The 18,685-nt window shown below is 34.3% G+C and overlaps 1 pseudogene; it reads left to right on the top strand.

Moving 5' to 3' along the window:
• The first annotated feature begins 1,246 nt into the window (after positions 1-1,246).
• On the top strand, positions 1,247-1,893 carry LOC137225981 (small ribosomal subunit protein eS4-like; annotated as a pseudogene).
• The last annotated feature ends 16,792 nt before the right edge of the window (positions 1,894-18,685 follow it).

The raw sequence follows: 18,685 nt of genomic DNA, 5'->3' as shown, positions 1-18,685 counted from the left end.
CTCTTTGATACTTCAACATTTTAACTTGTAGCAGATACCTGTAAATTTAAGCACTGACCCTAAATAAAATGCAAAATTTAAAAAAATTTAGTCAGATAAAAGTTTATTCAGACAAATGAATTCTAATCATCTTTTGGGAAATAATTAAATATGATTTGCTTCCTTCCTGTTCAGCTAAACACAGATTACTTAGTCATAGCAATTAATAGTTATGCAGGTTTTGTACATGTTGAGAACTCTTTTAAGCTTTTTGCATGCATTATTTCATGTAAGTCCCATAACAACCCTACGTTGTGTGCATTTATATTAATTAAAAGAAAACTGACTGCTATAGCAGAGAAGCCCCATAATTTCAGTCCTTTTATTAAAGAGTCTATTTTTTCACAGTCATAAAATCTAATTAGTCATAATTTGGTGCAGGGAATTGTCAGATACATAGATGCTTAAGCCTCTTATATAAAACGGCACAGTATTTGCATATAACCTATGCACGTCCTCCTGTACGTACCCTTTAAATCATTTCTAGATTACTTATAATACTTAATACAATGTAAATTCTATGTAAATAATTGCTGGTACACAGCAAATTCAAGTTTGCTTTTTGGAACATTTTTGAAATTTTTTTTCCAAATACTTTTGATTTGTAGTTGGTTGAATTTGAGGAACACATAAATACTGTCCTCTCTTCACTGACAGTTTGAATCTTTACCTAAACAACTCAGGAATGAAGGAAAAAAATGTATGAAATTGATTCTTCTCAGAATTGAAGACCTTAAGAAATGATGCATTATTTTTGGCTACCTAGATCTTGGGTGAGATCCAAGTTCTTTTCCTCCTTGAGACCCAATGGATTTTTAGCTATTCCTTTGATTCTGTGAGTCTTCTCCATATCTTTCCAATAAGTTCCTTTTTTTTTGAATAATTTGACTAGACTTTCAGTTGAGTTCAATTTTTAAAAGTAGATATAAAGTAGTATATATCACCAAGGTATTTTTTATTACAGCTTTAGTCTCAAAACGACTTAAACTGTTAAGATTTTTAAGTCAATTTGATCACCCAGCAAATAAAGAGAGCTAAAGCTGTCCTTTTATCGAAAAACAAACAAGTAAGTCTCTTTTTGTGCCTACCGCAGCTGTGGCTTGCAGTTCCAAGCATCTGAAGCATGTATCAGCTCCAGTAGACTAGAAGCTGTTAACTGACCAGTGTGTTTTCTCCTCATCCATTTACTGGTTCCCACAAACAGAGAATGTCTCCTTATCAGTTTCCTAAGGAGCATACGAAGTATACGCTGACAGGAATTGAACTAAAGAAGATCTCATGCAGCAGTCCATTAAGATTGATGACAAGGTCTGAAATGATACACCATACAGTTGCTGGATTTATGGATGTCATCAATATTGACAAGACTGGAGAGAATTCTGGTCTGATCTATGACACCAAGGTTTACTTTGCTGTTCATCATATTGCACCTGAGGATAGGCCAAGTACAAGTTGTACAACGTGAGAAAGAACTTTATGGGCACAAAAGGAATCGCACATCTGGTGACTCATGATGTTCACACCATCTGCTACCCTGATCCCCTCGGCAAGATGAATGACATCATTCAGATTGATTTGGAGACTGGCAAGATTACTGATTTCATCAAGTTTGACACTGTGTAAAGTGACTGGAGGTGTTAACTTGGGAAGAATTAGTGTGACATCCTGGTTCTTTTGATGTGGTTCATGTCAAAGATGCCAATGGCAGCAGCTTTGTCACCCAGCTCTCCAACGTTTTTCTTATTGGCAAAGGCAACAAACCATGGATTTCTCTTCCCCAAGGAAAAGGTATTCACCTTTTCTCTTGCCAAAGAGAGAGAAAAGAGACTGATGGCCAAGCAGAGCTTGAGGTAGCATGATTGGTAGAGTCTTTGTACTTAATTAACGACAATACAGCATGATATATTTTTTAAAGTATGTCCAATTAGAGTAACATCTGGCTGTTGTTCAAAGTGACTCTTTTATCAGTCTCAGTGACCCAGTTGCAAATGACAGAGAGAGAGAGAGAGAGAGAGAGGGAGAGAGAGAGAGAGAGAGAGAGAGAGAGAGAGAAGAAATGAATATATTCAATGACTCATTGGCAACTCCTGTTGTCTATCTATCATCTATATAGTGAATTTAATTTTTTTCTGATGGCAAACTGATTCTAAATTTCATTGAGCTTTCAAAGCCTTAAACTTCATAAGATAATCTTGTTAAATACAAATATTCTGAGCTACACAAAGGAACATTCTCAGGAGGTCTTGGAGGCTGAATGTAAGCAGATTCTTGTAAATGCAAAATCCCTAGGTCTTGTGTTCTATCTTTAAAAACTATATAGATTTTTGTATTCAGCTCTATGGAATATTCATTTTTTGTTGTTATTTCTACATGACTTTGGACAATGTTCATGCTCTGATACACATATATCATTTATCCTATGGTGTTGAATAGCCTTAGGACACTACCATTTTCCCTTAAGGGCACTAATGATATGTTTGTGAAGCAATCCACAATGTTGCCACAGATAATAACTTTTAAGTTCTCACCTTTAGGGATAGATCATTACCTTTATCACATTGTCATCATCAGTTGTATGTGTGTTCATGTATCATACTGGAAGCCCTGGGCTAAAAATATATACTGATTTGAAAGGAAGAAATAAAACTGCCTTTATTCATCAAGAACAAAATTGTACATGTAGAAAACCTCAAAGAATCTACAAAGATACTCATTGAGTTAATAAGTGGGTATAGCAAAGTTTCAGGATAAAGGACACTATACAAAAGCCCATTGCTTTCCTGTATACAAGCATTGAACAAAAGAAATTTAAAATTTTAAAAATACCATTTACAATAATGCCAAAAATGAAATACTTAGGAATAAATCTGTCAAAACTTGGGTGTGATATATTTTCAGAAAACTACAAAACACTGATGAGAGCAATAATAAAGGACTGTCTATAAATAGAGAAATATTCCATGTTCATGAATTGGAAGGCTCAATTATTAAGATGTCAATTTTCCCCCCTGATCTATAAAATAATTGCAAGTTCAATCAAAATCCCTGCAAGCTATTTTGTAGATATCAACACACTGATTCTGAAAATTATATGGAAGAGCAAATGACTTGGAATAACAAACACAGTATTGAAAAAGAAGAACAAAGTTGGAGAAGTTACACTACTCACTTTAAAGACATATTATAAAAATAATAAAGTGGTATTGGTAAAACAGTAGACACTTAAAACCCAACAAAGATATTCAAATCATTTTTGACAAAGGTGCAAAGGCAATTCAATGAAGAAAGTGTAGTATTTTCATCAACTTGTGCTGGAACTATTACAGGTCCATATGTCAAAAAAAAGATAAAAGGAAAGAACAAAAAGAACTCAGACACAGCTCCTGCACATTATAGAAAAATTAACTGAAAATGGATCACAGACATAAATGTAAAAACTATAATTTTTAGAAGAAAACATAAGATAAAATCTAGATGTCCCTGTGTTTGGTGATGAGTTGTTACATACAACACAACATAAGCATCCGTGAAATAAAAATAATTAATAATTTGTATTTTATGAAATTTATTAAATTAAATTAAAATTTCACATCTGTGAAAAATACTGTTATGAGAATGAGAAGATAAGTAGCACAACCTAGGAAAAAATTTTAGCAAAATATATACTTGAACAAGGACTTGTAACCAAAATATATAAAGAACCCTTAAACTCAACAGTAAGAAAACACATAACCCAATCTAAAAAATGGGCAAAATGAGCAAAATATCTGAACAGACACTTCACTAAAGAAGATACACAGATTAGAAGCATATGAAAAAAAAATGCTCAATATCATTTGTCATTAGGGAAATGCAAATTAAAAACAATGAGATACAAGTTTTGGAATGGCTTAAATCCAAAACTTGACAATAAAACTTACTTGCAAGGTTGCAGAGCAACAGGAACTTTCATTCATTTCTGGTAGAATGTAAAATAGCACAGTCACCTTGGCAGAGAGTTTGACAGTTTCACCATATGATACAGCAATTGTGATCGTACATATTTACCCAACTGATTTAAAAACTTATGCACATACAAAATCCTACACACAAATATTTATAGCTCTTTTATTCAAAATGCCTTTCAATAAGTGAATGGATAAACAAACTGTGATATATCATACAGTGGAATATTATTCACAATAAAAAGAAGTGAGGTATCAAGCCACACAAAAATATGGATGAATCTTAAAGCATATTGCTAAGCTAAAGAAATCAGTCTGAAAAGACTGTTTACTGTATGACTCCATTTATATGACATTCTGGAAAATATAAAACTGTAGAAACAACAAAAATATCAGTGGTTGCCAGGGATTTGGGAAGGAGAAAGAGTTTAACAAGAAAAGCATGTGGGTCTTTTTAGTGCATTGAAAGTATTCTGTATGATAGCATAATTATGGGCATAACACACAAGGTATTTGTCAAAACACACAGGACTTTACAGCAAAAATAGTGAACCTTAATATATGACATGTTGCAGTGCCAAAAAGTGTGAGGTTCTCAAGAAAAAAAAAATGAATAAAGATATGTCAAAGGGACACAGGAGCCAATAGAAAGAGCTCCCAATGATCAAAGCTGGAGCAATTTTAGTAACAGAATAAATAGTGTTGGATTATAGCCAAAGTAAAAATAAATAACCATGAATCTAGATTGATTATTTAACTTTAAGAGGAAAATAAATTAATCAGAAAGAATAAATAAATCTCCCCGGCAGAAGAATTCTAAATAATTTGTGCAGATATTCTGCCCTCAAGGAGGCTTCCTCAATTATTCCCCACTCCTTAAGTATGGACTTTACATAATGACTTTCTTCCAAAGAGTACAGTATTGAAAGGGGATAAAATAATAATTTTATAATGGAGAAAACTGACAAACTACCTCAGACAGGAGATAAAGTTTAACTCAACAGTGATAAATCAAGTTAATAGTATGTATCCTTGATATTACAAGATGAAAAGGGCACTTAATCTTTGTGGTCTTATTCCTCAAAACACTGCAGCCTAAACAATGGCAGACCAATCCCAACCAAGGAACATTCTATAAAATATCTGATCAGTATTCCTCAAAAATTGTCAAGGTCATCAAAAACAAGGAAAGTCCTAGAAATTGTCACAATGAAGGAAAGCATAAGGAAACATGATCATAATCATGATCATGATGACTAAATGTAATGTGATATCCTGGATAGGATTCTGTAACAGAAAAAGGCCATAAGGTAAACACTAGCGAAATCTGAATAAAATATGAACTTTAGTGAATAATAATGTATCAATATTGGTTCATTAATCGTGACCAATTTCTAATATTAATAATAGGAAAAACTAGGTGTGGGGTACGTGGGAACTCTGTACTATCTTTGCAAGTTTTACATGAATCTAAACCTACTCTAAAAATTTTACTTGAAAAAACTTACATACTTTTCCAATAAACCTTAAATATGTAAGGCTAAAAAGAAGTGCTGCTGGGTCTTGTGGGCGGCTGGAGTATTATTAGCATCACACGTGTTTACACAATAATTAACAATCTCATCTTTTTAATCTTTCCACTGTATATCCCTATTTTTCCATCAACATGTGACTTAGGACTCTCTGTTCTTTCAATCAATCCACTTGCTTATGCAAACTTTGCTATCACCTTCAACTTGTAGTTATTATTAATGGAAAAGTAAGCAAATGCTTGAGCCAAGGATTTCTAGGAGGAATGGAGAGAAAAATAGAAGAATAAAAAAAAAAAGAAATCTGTAAATGTGAAGATACCAAAGTGTAATAAATTTCCTAGATAATCGATTTCTTAGTAGTAATATTTCCCAAGTGGTAAAATTTGGAAGTTAAATCTATAACAGTTAAATTTTACTGTTAAATATTATTTTTTAAATGATTTAAAAATATTATTATCAACTTTGTTAGACTAGTACACTGAAACTGTTTTCAACTCTGGGTCTCATTATCCATGCTGTGAGATTCCATATTGGTGAAATGATTCTTAATCAGAACAATCCTGATTTGATATTTTAGAAAAAGACCATTTTATGTTGGCAGTAATCTAAGATGGATTCACTACAACAAAGTGCATTGTGTACCATGATTAGGTCTAATTTCTAAACTTTAATAATATATTTATAGATCAGAAGTGATATGATAAAATTCTCTAAAGATAGTAACTATACTTTAGCCAGTCTGGTTGTTTTAGTCTTCTTAATACAATGAAGGCTAAGGTCAAGAAAACATCACTCTCAGTGTGAAACCAATAAAAATAAATAGCAAATGGTTAAGATTCACTGTCTGCGGGAAGTATTCCTTTTATGAAGTGTGTGTATATTTGTTGCTAAGGAGATGGGGGACAACCCAGTCCAATCTTCACAATGAGAGTCCATCATTCAAAATAACATGAAACAAAGAAAGGTACAACCTAATCAACTCAATTGTCACAACACAGGTTAGAGTTAGGAGGTATGGATTGTTTTGGACCATATAGAATCAATGATATTTGGCAAAAAAAAATGAATTTTTTTGTGTTTCAACCTAAAGTATTCAAGCTTTAGGAGTCGTGGGGGACAAAAGAACAAGAACATTATTACTAATTTTCTTAGGAAAGCAGATACTCTGCTTTTTGCTGACTATAGCTATTTTCCTAGCGATATCCCTGGGTGGGAGAAGACTACATTAGGACACCATACAACCTATAGGAGCTGTTCTTGCAGAAAAGTTCATTTCCTTTGTAACTTGGTGCTTTGTGATAATATTTGGATCTATAATTTGGCGTCCTCACTGAACTTGCCCATCAACAATGGCTTGAGAAGCTACCACCTCTGGTTTTTAAACTAGAAGTGACTGCTATGTTAAAATGCTAACTTGAAATCCTGGACTATTAACGAGTCACTTGAGAATTTTTTTATATGGGTCAATGCCTCTGAAGCTAATCAATTATATACACATATTGAGCAGCTATGTTTTCAAAGAACTGTATTGGCTCTAAAGAGTGAAAAGATGTAGACTTGTAAAACCCAAAGGCCTCATAATCCAGATAGGGAGATGAATATATACAAAATTAATTTTAATACAAGTTCAAGGGTTATGGGAACTTAGAAGAGAAGGTGATTTATTCTGAATGTTAGAATTGGAGACAATTTCCCAGAAAAAAATGAGAGTTGGGCTGGGTTTTAGACAGAGATTTAACACAAAGAATATTGATAGTGGAATTGGTAAACTAGAGACTGCATCTCAGTGACAAGAAAGTGCATGATGTGTTTGGGGGAAGGGTGTATTTTTGGTGTGAGGATATCGTAAGACATATGATCAGAGGATATAAAGGTGGATTTTCCGATAAAATGTCTTAAATACCTTGCTTACCATTTCTGTAGATCTACTGATTTACCACCTTTTCTGCCTCCAAAAAACAAAACAAAACAAAACAAAAAAACATGGGTAACGTTCTCCCAAGAATATTATTTCTCGTTATTGACAATGATTTTCCCTGTGGGAAATAAAAATACTCTGATGGGGGAGGTAAATTATAACTCGTGATTGAAAAGTTCTTAGTGTGTCCTGCCAAGTCCACCACCAGCACTCCTATAAAACACATCAAAGTTAGGTGTACTAATTGTGCTGAAGCAATAGAGAGCACATCCCAGAGGAAAACTGGGAGTAACTATGTAGGAGGATTAAGGAGGGATTTTTTTATGGGACTTAATGTTTATGTTTGGTGAGTTTAAGGAGGAATTAGCATAGTCAGGGTCAATAGTGAATTAGACATGGTCCAGTAGCAGAGGCTACTTTGTGACTGGGTATCTTCCTAAATGTATCCCTGAACTGGAAAGATCAAAGTTGGACTAAAGTTGTAGCGGGAAAGGAGCAGTAATCACTCATGTTGTTCAGAAGAGTGGAATGTTTTGTCATGTTTGTGGTGCTCACATAGCCTTGTTGACATCCTGGTTTGAGCATTGTTTCTGATGGGAATATGCAGTCTGGTTTTCATCGATGCCTATCTTACTCTTACTGATTGTCAGCAAGAGGCCGATTTTCACTTTTCAGTTCATCCTGCCCCATCCACCAGTATTCTTCATTCTTGGTTGAATATCTGCTGAGGACACATCAAAGTAGTTTGTTGGTGGTTGAGGTGAGTATTTTTTGAGACTGATATATCTAGATCATTGTAAAATAATAACTATGATTACTCTGTAAAAAATCTTGGAAATAGGATGCCCTGAAGACATGGTAACTAGTTAGGAGTCTTTTTCAAAATTCTAAGTAAAAATGATGGGGGTCTTGGCTTAGATAGTGAGATTAGAAAAAATTAAAAAATAGTCAAGACACTTCCACAGTGGAATCTATGACTCACCAGCCAAATGATGTGGGCCATCCAGGAGTACATCTGAAAGAGTTTTACAATAAGCATATTAAATACCGATACATAATTAAGCACCTATTTCAGAATACACAGGATGTTACAGGCTTTTCTGTATGCATTGTGGTAATTATACCATGATTGGAAGATGAGTAAATATAGTCTTCATCTCTTTGGAGTTCACTGTCAAGAGAGGTATGTAGATATCTAAAATATGCAATGAAAATAAATAATATAGAGGAGGATTATACAAACCTACAGACAGTGGGGACTTAGGGACCTTCTCCAGGGAGGTAACCTGGAATTTGGGACCCGAAGTATAAATAAGGGAGTTGATAGAAGATGAGAAAATATCATGAAATAGAAAATGAATAGTTCATGCTACCGAGATACAAATATCAATATACTAAAGAGCTAATCATAAGTAACCAGGGATGCTAGAATAGAGTGGATAGGTGTAGCTGGGGGTTTTAGAAGCTTAGAAAAATGGGTTAGGCTATAAGTCCATGCTGAGGAAATGTACATTGTAGAAAACTGAGAACCATAAGCAAGGCCAATGCAATGAGCAAAAGTGGCTTATCATACACATTAATTTGTTATCAATAAGTATTTGTTATTAATAATTATCAATAATTAAATCTAAACTGGCCATGGAAAAAACCTACAATAGTCAACTAACTTGTAGTGTACCTTACGCAGAACCACACCTCTACTCTCCTATAGAGAATATTAGCATATTAACATATTTTAATTTAAAAGTATGTTAATTTATAATATATTAATATATAGATTTATAAAAATTTAATTTAAAATATAAATTAACATATTAAATGCTGTTCTATTTATAAAGACTTCCACTGGAACAGATTGCATCATATCATTTAAAATACAGTTCCAGTGTTAACCTTTGTTGCCAGGATTTTTTGGTTTTTTCTCACAGAAAGGTAGTTCCTTCCTTTTCAGGCTCTCTGTTTTCTGCATCATGGTAACCATGGAGCTGTTATCATTGTTCTTTGAAGCCACAATCCCCACCATAGTCTCAGGAACACTGGAGGAAGATAGTTTCATTTTCTTTAAACAATCCTGAAAAGTACACTCTCTGTATGCATATCAGAGCATTCCCTGCCATCACAGTTCTGCGTTCCTTCCATTTTGATTTTCTGAAAAGCTTCTTGTCAGAATCTCAGCAAATACACAGGTGATAAATAAACTCCCTACCTCTTGGTGTGCTACATGTAGAGCTGAAGGATAATTCCCCCATGGTGTTTTAAAATCCCAACTAAAAGGCTAACAAGTCACAAAGGTTTGGTAGTACTCACTGTCCCAAAATGGTGACAGATAAGGGCAAATCAAGTCAAATTCAGATGCAGTGCTCAGCTGGAAGAATTGCCAATGGCACCTGGCATCCACTTAGGAAGGTCATAATGTTCAGAATATTCCAACGAACAGAGCTCAAGCAGACTTCCATTATTTCACTCTGTGGTGAAGCCATTCTGGAGCCTAGTGTAGTCAGTTTCAGTGACTTGTTCTGTGGCATTTTAAACATCTCTGTTTCTTCCTCTTTCCTTCCCATAGCCCTCCTTCTACAACCCTCTTGGGCATCTCTACTACCCTACTGATTCCTGAAACTACACTCTGCCTTTCAGAGTTAATTAGTTAGGATGCCCTCCACCACCATTTTCTTAATCTCCCTCATTCCCATCCTCAGAACCTCCTTTATTTCAGCCACTGGTATTGTAAAAAGAAACTTCTTTTCTAGTTTGTTTTCTTTTTTAAGTTTCCTGATTAACAACTTTTATTATTTACTTTATTACTTGTTATGGATTCATCTGGAAGACTTTTCTACCAAATTTCATTTTAATCTGACAATGTCTTTGGTTTATATCTCACCTTATATACATTTTATGAATGCATGTGTGTTTATACTTATATATAGTATTATTGTGTATTAATATAAGTATGTAGTTGTATGTATGAAGTTAGCTCTCCTTATTCACTGATTCCTCCTCCAAACATTTCAACATCATTGATTTCAAAGTCAGATATAAATTTGAAACCGCTGTGCAAAGTATGTATCGGTATGTCATTGTGTACTGTTTGACTACCAGGAGATTCATCCCTAACATTGTGATAATCTAATAATAATTAAAATTCATGAAAAATGCCTAGTATAGTGTCTTGCCTGTAGAAGGTCTCAGTAAATATTTGTCCCCTTTCTACCATCTTAAACACCCTCCCACACACACACAGAAAAAGAGAAAGAGAAGAAATGACTCATCTTAGAATTAAATAGGTTTTTAGAACAATGATGAAAAGGCAAAAAAAAAAAAAGATCATATTTTCAAGAATAAGATGTAGAGCAAATTTAGGCAAGCAGTGATGGCGCTATTAAAAAGAAAACATCAAGATTAATTTGTATTTCTGTTGTCCTCCATCAAACAGTTCATTAAGAATTAACTGCACAGTCTCAACACACATCACCTCAATTATCCCTTTCAGGTCCAGTGAATTTTCCTTTGACCCCTGCTGTAGCCACACTCTGGGTCTTCTTTGTAGTTCCTCAAACTTTCCAGGTATATTCTTGCCTCAGGAATTTGCATTGTTTACTTCTCTAATTGAATGCCCCTCCCCATGTAGTAGACTAACATAATCCCTTACCTGCTTCAGATCTTTGCTCCAATGTTACCTTCTCAGCTAGGCTTTTCTTGAACGCACTAAAATTACAAGGCACTTCCCAACTGTTACCACTTTTGGAAACCCTCATCATGGGAAATCTTTTTCCATAATTCTTATTGCATTCTGAAAAACTACTTATCTGTATGTCTATTTTATCTTCCCAACCCCAACTAGAATGTCAGTTCCATGGGTTTAATGCATCCATAAAATATTGAAGAAATAAATGAATAAACAGTAGTTACATATAAAAGAATACTAAATCGTTGAACAGTAAAAGCCTGAGAAGTTATAGGTTTGGAAGATGTTTATCAATTTAACTCAGGAAATCACTCAGTGTCCATTTTTTCCCACAATGGGAGTTAGATTCTGGAGATTATTTCCTCTGCCAAAATGGATAGACTCACTTTCAAGCCTGAAATGATTGTCCTTCACTTTCTCTCTTATGGTGACCAACTAACTCATCCCAGTTTGACAGGGAGTTTCACGATTTTAGCATGGAAAGCCCTTCATCTAATCTAGTATCTCACTAACTCCATCAGTTCCAGGTATACTGAGATGGTTAGTTGCCAGACATCCAACCCAGAACCAAAGTCTATCAATATTGCCTGGCAAACATCTCTTATATCTGTACACCTTTGTCCATCTCACTGCTTCTATCCTACTTCTATCTGCTGCCACATCTAACTTTCATCCTTAAATAACCTCTTAACTGTTCTAAGCAGAGCTATCCTGAATGTCCTCTATTTTATTTCCACTGCCCCATCTAAAATTCTATCCCATCATACTACTTCCCCTGCTTATAACTCTTTAATGATCTACTACTGCTCTTAGAATGATAATAGAATTTAATATGCCTAGTATGAGCCAGTCTCTATCTTCTCCACCAGCCTCATCCTGTACCAGTCTTTACACTTCACCTAAACAGGGCTTTTCTAAAATCTGAATCTTTTCATGTTCCCTTCCACCACAAGGCCTTAGTACATGCAATGCCCTGTGTGTGGAATGTTATTTTCTCTCTGCTTAGCCTAACCCTCCTTCTCATTTTTCAGACCTACTTCAAATATCCCTAGCTCAGGGAAATATGGCAGACTTACCTGACTTGGTCAGGTTATCCAAATATATTTAAAACCATGTATTTTTTTTTCTTTTCTAGTAGCTATTGTCACAGTCACAATTTATCTACTTGTGTGTAATTATTTGTCTAATGTTGGTCAGCCTCACTAGTTTATAAGCTCTACTTTTGAACCTTTATTCATCTCCTCCCTTGGCATATAATCAGTTCTTAAAAAGTATTCTTGAATGAATAAATAAATTAAGAGAGCAAAAACACCAAAGCAATTTGAACAAAATGCAAAGCCCCATAATCATGTCAATAGACAAAATATCTCTAGATATAAGTCAGTAGCCTCAGGCATTTAGGAGAAGGTATATTGGCAAAAGTAACATATCTCAACAAGACAATTGATACAGACTAAATCATAGTGAATAGTTAATGGGTAAAGAATGATAATTATTTACAATTAACAAAATTATCTGCTGTTTGGAATATAAGCTAGACAATGAAGAGAGAGAAAGAGAGAAACAGAGACAGAGAGGGACAGAGAGATTGAGAGTTTTCACTTTTCTGGATAATAGATTACAGACTATTTTCTTACCCACATCTTATTAACAAATTCACCAGTTCATAAATGAGAGTAATTTAAAATGACACACAGCTTTGTTTAATCCCTCCTCTTGAGTGTGGGTGAGATATATGACTTGATTCTAACCAATAGATCATAGCAAATGTAAAGAGATTTTGATGATTTAATTAAGACTGACAATTAAAGTCAATTGACTAGTCAGTTGACTCTTGGTTAAGCAACAGGGAGATTACCTTGGGTGGGTCTGACCTAATCAGCGAGTCCAATAAAAGAAGATTTGGAGGTTGGATATGGAAGAAGTCAGAGATTCTCCTGCTAATCCATATGAACTACCTATGGAGAATGACAGGCAACAGCAGGTGTCCTTTAGCTGCTGAGAACCTCAATCCTACAACCGCAAAGAATTAACTAATCAGCATATGAATTCACTGAACTCTATGAAATTGCCATTGTTTTGTGTGAAACAAATGGTTAAATACCAGAAATTTCATATGGTTCAACCTATATATACAATGTATTCCAGGTAATGTGACTGGTGATCTGCATTAGCATTTTTATCTGCATAATAAATTACAACAAACTTAATGGCTTAACCTAGCACTTATTTCTTGTCTCACTCTTTCTGTGGGTCAGAAACAAAGCACAGCCTAGATGGGTTCTCTGCTCAGGGTCTTACAGGCTGAAATCAAGATATTGAGGGTCCTGAGTTCCTCATCTGGATCTCAGGGTTCTCTTCCACCTCCCGTGAATCTATGTATGATTACTAACCCAGCAATTTTAACATTTTATTTTCTCCATTAGGTTTTGGTTTTTTTTAAGTATTAAGCAACTTTTATAGAATTTGGTATTATTGAAACATCTAATCATCATTAGGTATTAACTCAAAGATCCATGTTAGATGGATACATGGATTGAAGGGACTTTATCTGATTATAATTGATGAGATATTATTTAGGCTACATAGGCAAGGTAAATAGTATCCATTAATGAAAGATGCCTTAAGACATATTTCAGTAAGAATGAACTATTTGTCATTTACTGATATTGGGAAAACTAATTGGATAATTTCATAAAGTATGTGAATTTCTCTTCAGTATTATCTGAAAGACATTCTGACACATAAATCTTGATAATTTAACTTCTCTCTATGCAAAAATTCAAATTTACAATATTTTGGGCTTCCCTGGTGGTGCAGTGTTTGAGAGTCCGCCTGCCAACGCAGGAGACAGGGGTTCGTGTCCCGGTCCGGGAAGATCTCACATGCCGTGGAGTGGCTGGGCCCGTGAGCCATGGTCGCTGAGCCTGCCTGTCTGGAGCCTGTGTTCCACAATGGGAGAGGCCACAACAGTGAGAGGCCCGTGTACCGCCAAAAAAAAAAAAAAAAAATTTACAATATTTTACTTAGAGCTAAAAAACTGAATTGAAGACTACCTACCAAGTGTCATGTGCTTCACTGATCCTTTACACAGAAGCAATATATTTTTGTATAAACTTATATGCCATCAACATAGCTAACCTGAAGTACATGTGAATAGGGAATATATAAGTAAAAGATGTCTTAGTGATTGCTTAAACATCTGGCAGAAAAATACCAATAATTATGTTGTTTCAAGTTAATTTACTTTTTTGAAATATTCCTTGGCATTATATATGAAACATATAAAAAGAAACTGATTGCTTTGTAAGGGTAACTATATCTCAACCATAGAAGTAATTTAGTTTTGATTTCCTTTTAGGTGAGTATTTAGAAAGATATGCAAATGTAAAACAAATTTATTTTTTTTAAAAAAGCACAGTAAAATACTATGAAAAAATAGGGATCATTAGTTTTATGAGGAAGCATAAAATTTTCTCTTGTTCCAGAAAGACATGATTCACCATTCCCTTTCATTTTATTTCATTTGCCTTCTTCCCTCCCTTCCTTCCTCCCTCCGTCCCTTCCTCCCTTCCTTCCTTCCTTCCTTCCCTTCCACAAATATTTATTGAGTCTCTACTATGTGCCAGGGAGCTGGGGATATAGTGAACAAAACAGATACAATCCTTGCCCTCATGTAGGATATATTCTATCTGGGAAGACAAACATATAAATATAATGTTGGAAATAAATAATATGAACTTAAGTAGGTAAGGGAGCTGGAATGATGGAAGTTGCTATTTTAGATACTAAAAGAGTTACCTGTTGGAACATTCTGGGGATGGAGTGAAGGGCACTTTGTTTTTGTCTTATTTTGTTTTGTTTTTTAATATACTGAGTACAGGAAAGGCGAGGTAACTTCTCTCTTCCCAGCTTTTCAGGCTCTCCTTTCCACCTTCTGATTAAGATAAGGAGGCTTGCATTTGCAGAGGACCAAAAGCAGTGCAGTACCACCAGTTGACATAGCTCTAGAAGTTGCTCCATGACTAGATGAGCTAGAGTAGAGAGAAACATTAGCAAGTTTCTTCATGGAGTGAGGGCAAAGGAGAGGATGCAGTCATGGTGCTAATAAGTACACCCTGCGACAGCCACAGGAGTGCTTTGTGACAAGAAATAGAGAGGAGTGCATTTGGAGAGGGCTTTGGAGGACTCGGCGTGGGGGAGGGGGGAGGTGAAAGGATCTCAAAGGCTAAATTTTCATACTTTGCACTGGAACCGGCTAGTAACAATAATCTTTTCAATCTTTGAAAATTATCACAGGTTGCTGGACCTGTTAAGCTTGAAGCCTTTAAGGGGTGCATACATAAATTCATGTTAATGGTATTTATGTAATTTCCAGGTGTCCCAGCACTAGCCGTATTTTGAAAACTTGATCAACATGGAAAGAACCCTGGATTTTAACTGTAGGAAATGTGGTTAATTTCTTGTTTTATAATTTATACACTCTGTGATCTAGGACAAGTCACAAAAACTACTCATTTTGATTTTATGGAATGAATATTTCTCTCTCTAATTTCTATCATGACTCTTTTACTTTATTTTTTCCTCTCTGTGCCTTGTTGTGTCTTATTTATTTTATTATTATTATTATTTTGGGGTAATTTTGGATTAGCTGTATTTTTTAATAAGTAGCAACTGGGGGTTTTGCTTTATGGTTGAACTTGTGTGTTTTAAACTTTTAATATGAAGTTTAATTCAAAATAGTTATAATATTTTAACATCACTGATATGTTTAGTCATATGTATTCATCTCATTCAATTTTTCTTTTGTTTCCTTATAATTTACTTACAGTCTTTCCTCATTTTTTCTGTTTGTGAATCACTCAAATTCTAACTTTTGCTTTATTACTATGTTGTTCAAATTTAAGTTATCTTTTTATCCTTATATAGTGAGGATAGTATGCATGGAGTTTTTGTATACATTATTATTTGGTTGCATTCTTGTAGAAATTTCATTTCATACTAAAAAAAAGTATGTTTAGATTTTTTTTTAATTCTGCCAAAATCAAAGTATAATATTAGAAATTTTGAACTTTAATCTTTAAAGATAAGTGAGGTATATTATGTACGTATTTGGTTATTTTTAAAATGTCAGGCATGACAGTATTTGATTTAAATATGAAGATGATTATGGTAATAAATTCCCATTAAAAATTTGCCATCTTCTATGGTTTTTTACAATTTTTCTTTTTTTATAATGCACGGGTAATAGTATTTTTTCAATTTATTACAATTTTTCATTATCTTATAAATTATTAGATAAGGTGTCCATCATTTTACCCTTAAAATGTGTCTTATTTTTCATGCCGCTTCTTAAGAATGTGCTTTATTCTTCATGTGCTTCTCAGACCTTTATTTTTAATTTATATGATCTTTTGGTAATCACTAAAAGGTAATATGAGACAAGCATTAAAGAGATGATGAACTAGGTTTAGGTTATCGTGGATATGCTTTTATCCTCTTGACAGCTCAAAGGCATGAAGACAACTTTCTGAGGTTAAAGAAATAGGTCCATTTAAAACTGGAATTGCGTTTATCATTGGTGTCATAGTTGGAGTGTGACAGGAGGCTGTTAACTCTGGCAACTTGTCACATACCAGCTGTTTTGTCACTATTCAAAGGTCCCACAGGCAAATTCTGAGCAAAAACAATTAAATGATAAAGAAATAGAATCACATAAAACTAACACCTAATACCAAAAGACCTTCAAATTTCAACAATCAATAAATAAGGTGAGTTCCCATGGGGAAGTGTCCATCACAAGAGCAATGGAGACATTTACTTTCAGCATCTTCAAAGAACAAAATCAAATACTGTGATTCTTCAAAGCCTCTAGATTTTATTTTGACTAAATTCATAGGCTAATAAGTCTATTTTTCTTTTAAAATTTCAACAAGAATGCTACAGTACAACAAATTATTTCAAGGATGTTCGTTAAAATAAAATTCCACAAAAGAAATACCTAAGACATCATAGGCACAATTTGTAATCTCTACTCTTTGAGGATTTTATGGTTGGTACATCAAAACTCTAGGTAAAACTTCAAGACATCACACTTTCAATGGCATTCATGTTCAATACAAGTTGTATTACTTTAGAGAATATGGTGACTTTTTCTAGTTTTTCCTCTTAACTTTTTGAAAGTAATGGACTTAGCATTGCCTGTGGGATGATCACCAGTTGACTCCCAATTTACCTAGTTTTAAGTGAATATGCTTAGTAGTAGTAGATAAGATGGTCAAGGAACACTGGATTCCTGTCATGTATGGAAGAAATTTCTCACTTGCAATGGGCTTCAGGGGATCCTGGAATCACTCTTTGGCTCTGTGATTGGGTCAAATCGTCCTGGTAACACCTTGGTCCTTGTTAGGTTACCTCCACTTTATCAGCATTGTCAGTATTTACATAACTGGGTTCTGACTCTTGGGATGACAGTCCTAAAACAGAGTAAACCAGGTCAGGTTCTTTTAATAGAGATCCTAGAACCCAGAACAGAGTGAGTGAGTCACACAGAGAAGGAAGAAACATTAGTCTGAAACAAGAAGATAAGTCATAAGGTTAATGTTCAAGCTCTGGTATGAGATAAATCTGGGTTTGATTTCTGATTCCTTCACTATCAGCTGTCTGTGGCTATAGGCAACTGATTTAAACACTCTAGGCTGTAGCTATGTTTATCCCTAAAATGAGGAGGCTCTACCTTCTCTTAATGTCACTATGAGGATTAAATCATATGATCTTCATAAGATTATTAATAGAACTTGTGAATACTACCTTAATAAACATTCCTTATTGTTTTGGCTGTTTCTATGTTCTTTTATCATTATCATCATCATTGTCATTTTGAATTTTGTGGCTTCAAACATCGTAAAATCTGCTTCAATTTTTTTTCCTCCAGGAAATATTTTCTGACCTCCTTCCCTTACCATGAAGGATCTATACCACCCTGAAGGCTATCCATATTTACCTGTGCTTGCCTTATCTTCTAAGACAGTGCCAACTCACCGAGTGTAAAGATTGGATTTCACCTGTCTACATTGCTGCTATCATACTTAGCATGATGCTTTGAATGTATTAAGAGCTAAGTTGTGGAATTGAATTGCTACCTGGTTTGGGTATAGCCTGTTATGGAGCTTTAGTGTTTCTTCATGTATTGTTGCAAAAAACACTACTTGTAATTGGAAGTCTTTTATTACAAATTCAACATTTTTTATGAACCCATAAATGGGTCATTATGATTTAGATTTTTTAAAAAACAGGATGATCCATCTTCCCCCCACTACATAATCCCTGAATTCCCAAATCTAATTTTCCCCTAGAGAGTTATGAAAACTTTCCTTTTCCAATTGCAAATTGTCTTATTATGAAATTGAAAGTGAGGTTTTGGTAAAATACACTTGGAGAGGGATCATAGAGTAACTTTTTAGGTATCCTATAAGCCAAAAAAATAAATAAATAAATAACAAAATTGTTATTTGGTCTAGCCCTGATAACTCAGAAATCTATTGGATACTTAGAATGATGAAGGCTCTAG

The sequence above is a fragment of the Pseudorca crassidens genome, chromosome 6 (genome assembly GCF_039906515.1).
Source record: "Pseudorca crassidens isolate mPseCra1 chromosome 6, mPseCra1.hap1, whole genome shotgun sequence".
In the NCBI taxonomy this organism is placed as follows: Eukaryota; Metazoa; Chordata; class Mammalia; order Artiodactyla; family Delphinidae; genus Pseudorca; species Pseudorca crassidens.
The sequence above is the reverse complement of the archived record's forward strand: the minus strand, read 5'-3'. Positions and strand labels throughout refer to the sequence as shown.